The following is a 6000-nucleotide window of genomic DNA, read 5'->3' as shown; positions in this document are numbered from 1 at the left end:
TACTTTTGAATACGTGTGTGCTTGAATAAATGTCCTTGGGTGAAATGTATCCCATTCGTCGTCTTTTTCCCTTTTGAAAGTGCCATCTTGTATCGCGGAATAAATTAGTGGAGGGTTTTAAACGCCCGGTAAACAGAATCGCATCCGTCGAGGTCGGCGATGACACCGCTCAGTTATCACTGTAGCACGGAACGGATCGCTTAAGCGGTTCGTGTCCTCGGCCGACCTGCGGCGAGGTACAATCGCCCGGTCGACAACTCGCGCAGGTACTTAGGAAGGTCGAATTTGGCGAGTAACCCGATACTGCGCGGGTGGGCAATTGGCATGATCGTGGTGAGGTTAAACCCCCACCCGTGACTGGCTCCTGGCGGTAGTTCCAGGAGGGTCACGAATGAATTGTCCGTCCGGTGGGCGACGCGGTTGCGATTGGAGTTACGCAATCGCTCGCACGCCAGGCAGGCCAAAATTCGTAACAATATATATATATATATATATATATATATATATATATATATATATATATATATATATATATATATATATATATGAATTCGCGCCCGTCGTCATGCGATCGGCCGCTTTCCACTAATAGCAGCCGTGTCACCCACCGGACGGACAATTCCGTCATAACCCTCCTGGAACTATCGCCAGAAACCAGTCACGGGTGGGGGTTTAACCTCACCACAGCCCAGTCCGCATTCTACCCACGCAAGATAGCGTGAATTGCCGAATGTCGATATACCTTAGTACTCGCACGGGTAACCTACCGAGGGGCTGCACCGCGCCGCAGGTCGGCTTGAGACACGAACCGCTGAAGCGGTCCATTCCGTTCTCAAGCGATAACCGAGCGGGTATTATCGCCGACCTCCACGGATCCGATTCTCCTTACCGGGTGTTTAAAACCCAACTAATTATTCCACAATGCAAGATGGCATTTACAATGAGGGAAAGATGACGCAACGAACAGGATACATTTCAGACAAGGACATTTATTAACAGGCACACGTATAGACAGCCAAGGCAGTCATGCAATATTCAGGCGAGAAGCAAAAGCAATACAACCGAATATGATTATTATCTCCAGTCACTTATACAGTTATTACTGAACAGGACATGGCACCACAACATGCATACAAAAACAAAGGAAAGACCTCCCCATGGGCAGGGAGGTAGACGGGGTCCGGGGACCTTTATAAACCGGGACCTGGAGGACCGAACGGGTCCCGCAAGACCGTGGCCGGTTACCTGCACCCTCAAGGTGCCTCTGTGGTCGGCGAGTCGCGATGTCCCGCTCCCATGACCGTCAGCGTGGTCGCGCCTGGTTCCGGGCTCCCACGTGGCCGGCAAGCTCTTTCCGGCACTCCTTGTCTGGACGCGCAGGTCCACCACACAGCCGGCATTGCTGCGCCTTCCGTCCGCGTCTCCCACCAACAAGCCGTTCACAGGACCACTAACGCAGGAACCAAGCGAGGAAGAAGAAGAAGAACTGGACCACCATGAGACAGGGGCGAGTATGAACCAAGAAGAGAGAGTGAGCCTCGTGTGCGGTCCGCCCTTTATAGCGTGGGGCTCCCCACCCCTTCGCCCTTCGCCCCACCCCGTTTTCAGCTCCACCTTCCTTCAAGAAGCTTCTCGAAAAGGGGTGTGCCCTCACTCCGACCCCCTCACGCCATGCATGCACCAATCGGAAGCGAGCTGCCCTGCCCCCTTACCTTCACACCAGCCTCGGAGAAAAAAGGCAGTAAAACCTACGCGTCATCGCAGTTCTTTCCTTGGCACCTTTGTTTGACGTTCCGGCATGGAAACCGTCGTCGCGTGATCCGTGGAGGATGGCGTTCGGAAGCGGACGTAGTGGCGAAGATGGTGGTGGTTGTTGTGGCGTAGTTGGTGGCGGTTGTTCGTGTGAAGGTTTGTTGCGTGCTTGGCGTTGTGGCGTACTTGGTGGCGGTTGTTGTTTGCGTGGTTCAAAATAACGATAGATAAAGAAAAACGGCTATCTCAAAGAGTCGCAGCCCGGCGAACACGAATAAACCCCTCTAAACAACGGTGGGGAAAGCTATCTGAACACTCACTTACTGGCATAGCTAATCTCAGGAACCTTTATGGTGTTCTGCGAATTTCCACAGCCGTAACACGATATATATATATATATATATATATATATATATATATATATATATATATATATATATATATATATATATATATATATATATATACACACACACACACATATATCCCTGTGTGTCGTAAGAGGCGACCAGGGTTGCGTCAGGAAGGGCTTCCGGCGGAAAAACCGATGCCAAATCATTATGCGGACAACAAAACGAATTTCCATTCCGGATCGGTCGAGGCCCAAGTTACCAACGACCGCCACCGGTACCGGTGATCAGCAGGTACCAGTGGAAATTGTGCTCCTGCTGGGCGAAGGAGAAGGAGACGGGGAAGGCGAGTCCGGAGGCAGTGGGAGAAGGGGAAGGGTAGAAGTGTGCAGGTGAGAGTTGGAACTCTGAATGTTTGGACGATGACTGGCAAAGGGCGAGAGTTGGCTGATATGATGGAGAGAAGAAAGGTGGACATACTGTGTGTACAAGAGACCAAGTGGATGGGGAGTAAGGCAAGGAGCATTGGAGGTGGTTTCAAACTGTTCTACCATGGTGTGGATGGGAGGAGAAATGGTGTCGGGGTAATCCTGAATGAAGATTATGTCAAGAGGGTATTGGAGGTGAGGAGAGTGTCTGACCGAGTGATGAGTGTGAAGTTGGAAATTGAAGGGGTGATGATGAATGTCATCTGCATATGCCGCACATATGGGGTGTGAGATGGAGTATAAAGAAGATTTCTGGAGTGAGTTAGATGAAGTGGTGGAGAGTGTATCCAAGGATGAAAGAGTGGTGATTGGAGCAGATTTCAATGGGCATGTTGGGGAAGGGGATAAAGAGGATGAGGAGGTGATGGGTAGGTACGGTCTCAACAAGAGAAATGTGGAAGGGCAAATGGTCTTAGAGTTTGCAAAAAGAATGGAAATGGCAGTGGTGAATACGTATTTCAAGAAGGAGGAACACAGGGTGACATACAAGAGTGGAGGAAAGTGCACACAGGTGGATTACATCTTAAGCAGGAGATGCAACCTGAAAGAGATTAGTGACTGTAAGGTGGTGGCAGGGGAGAGTGTAACTCGACAGCATAGATTGGTGGTCTGTAGGATGACTTTAGAGGTGAGGTTGAGGAAGAGAGTGAGGGCTGAACCAAGGACCAGATGGTGGAAGCTGAAGGAGGAAGACTGTTGCGTGAAATATAGTAAGGAGGTGAGACAGGCGTTGGATGGTGGTAAATATGGGTGGGATGATTGGGCAACGACAGCAGAAGTTGTGAGGGAGATAGCGAGGAAGGTACTTGGTGTGAGATCTGGACAGAGAAAGGAAGATAAGGAGACTTGGTGGTGGAATGAGGAAGTACAGGAAAGTATAAGGAAGAAAGGGTTGACGAAAAAGAAGTGGGATAGTCAGAGAGATGAAGAAAGTAGGCAGGAGCACAAGGAGTGGCGGCGAAAGGCAAAAGCGAGGTGGCAAAGGCCAAGGAAAAGGCACATGACGAGCTGTATGAGAAGTTGGATACAAAAGAAGGGGAAAAGGATTTATACCGATTGGCAAGACAGAGGGACCGAGCTGGGAAGGATGTGCTGCAGGTTAGGGTGATAAAGGACGCAAATGGGAATGTGCTGACGAGCGAGGAGAGTGTGTTGAGAAGGTGGATGGAGTACTTTGAGGAGCTGATGAATGAAGAAAATGAGAGAGAAGGTTGGAAGAGGTGGAGATAGTGAATCTGGAAGCGGGGTGGATCAGTAAGGATGAAGTGAGGACTGCTATGAAGAAGATGAAAAGTGGAAAGGCGGTTGGCCAAGATGACATACCAGTGGAGGCATGGAAGTGCTTTGGAGAGATGGCAGTGGGGTTGTTAACCAGATTGTATAATAAAGTCTTGGAAAGTGAGAAGATGCCTGGAGTGCAGATTAAGTGTACTGGTTCCGATTTTCAATAATAAGGGTGATGTGCAGAGCTGTGGAAATTACAGAGGGATAAAGATGTGAAGCCACACCATGAAGTTGTGGGAAAGAGTAGTGGAAGCTAGGTTGAGAGGAGAGGTGATGATCTGTGAGCAGCAATATGGGTTTATGCCAGGAAATAGCACCACTGATGCAATGTTTGCTTTGAGAATGTTGATGGAGAAGTATAGGGAAGGCCAGAAGGAGTTGCATTGTGTGTTTGTGGATTTTGAGAAAGCTTATGATAGGGTGCCAAGAGAGGAGTTGTGGCATTGTATGAGGAAGTCTGGAGTGGTGGAGAAGTATGTGAGGATCGTGCAGGATATGTACGAGGACAGTGACAGCGGTGAGGTGTGCGGTAGGAATGACGGACCGGTTTAAGGTAAAGTGGGATTGCACCAAGGATCGACTCTGAGCCCTTTCCTGTTTGCAATGGTGATGGACAGGTTGACAGACGAGATCAGACTGGAGTCCCCATGGACTATGATGTTCTCGGATGACATCATGATCTGTAGGGAGCAGGCTGAGGCGAGCCTTGAGAGGTGGAGGTACGCACTGGAGAGAAGGGGAATGATAGTCAGTTGGAGTAAGACGGAATACATGTGCGTAAATGAGAGGGAGGGTGGTGGTATGGTGCGGTTGCAAGGAGTTGGGCTGGGGAAGGTGGATAGGTTTAAATACTTGGGATCAACTGTCCAAAGTAACGGTGAGTGTGGGAGAGAAGTGAAAAAGAGAGTGCAGGCAGGATGGAGTGGGTGGAGAAGAGTTGCAGGAGTGATTTGTGACAGAAGGGTAGCTGAAAGAGTGAAGGGGAAAGTATATAAGACGGTAGTGAGACCAGCTATGTTGTATGGTTTGGAGGCGGTGGCACTAACCCTAACAAATCGCAACCAACTCAAGATCACAGCCCTGTCTACACGGATAAATCCCATTAAACAATGGTGGGGAAATCTAAATGAACACGGACTTATCGGCATCACTAACTGATGACCTGTATGGTGTTCTGCGTATTTCCACAGCCATCACAATATATATATATATATATACACACACACACATCTATCTTCAATATATATATATATATATATATATATATATATATATATATATATATATATATATATATATATATATATATATATATATATATATATATATATATACACACACACACACATCTATCTTCAATATATTACGAAAACTCTCATCTTGTATTTTTGTATGAAAAATGTATTTTTGTTTCCGAAATACAGCCAAAACGATACATGATAGTGCAAAAATTTTCTGCCCACCTTACTCACCATTCTCCTGCGGTGTGCAGCATCAAGTTTTGTTCAAATCAGGCAAAGAAAAAAATTATTAAAAAATCAATTCCTGATTCAGACGACTATATATAAAAATGACCGTTTTTACAGCCATTTTTCCCTGCTGTGCAGGGGTTTGGCTTTTTGTGAGGCAATGTTTTATGGCCGGATGCCCTTCCTGACGCCAACCCTGGTCGCCTCTTACGACACACAGGGATATGGTACACCTGTTCTAACCGGGGCATACACCGGGACCAGTACACTGGCACTCATTTCGCCGACCTCGGAAGGATGACGGGCTGAGTCAACCCCCTGGTGTTAATTCAGCAGCCAATGGGGCTTGAACTCAGGACAATGGGATCCCAAGCCACCACCCTAACCACTAAGCCAACACCAGGCTTATTCAGACAACGACTCTTCGGGATTATTTGATCAATGCAAACAACCTCAGCTGCATAGTTCGCTGGATGTTTTATTATTTTTTTTAAATGATTTTTTTATCAACCGCTGTCACAATGGGAACCCAACGGGTTCACGGTTCGTCGGGCAAACAAAAAAAAAATATATATATATATATATATATATATATATATATATATATATATATATATATATGTATGTTGTAACGGAAATGGCCCTGAGTATGAGACT

General features: G+C 47.2%; 1 long non-coding RNA gene across 2 annotated transcripts in view; it reads right to left on the bottom strand.

The window, feature by feature from the left end:
- Window positions 1-6000, bottom strand: part of LOC147015177 (uncharacterized) — a 177247-nt gene that overhangs the window by 50867 nt on the left and 120380 nt on the right. The window lies entirely within an intron of this gene.

Source organism: Eptatretus burgeri, chromosome 12 (genome assembly GCF_056783735.1).
Source record: "Eptatretus burgeri isolate ZD-2024b chromosome 12, Ebu_testis_v1, whole genome shotgun sequence".
NCBI classification, from domain to species: Eukaryota; Metazoa; Chordata; class Myxini; order Myxiniformes; family Myxinidae; genus Eptatretus; species Eptatretus burgeri.
The sequence above is the reverse complement of the archived record's forward strand: the minus strand, read 5'-3'. Positions and strand labels throughout refer to the sequence as shown.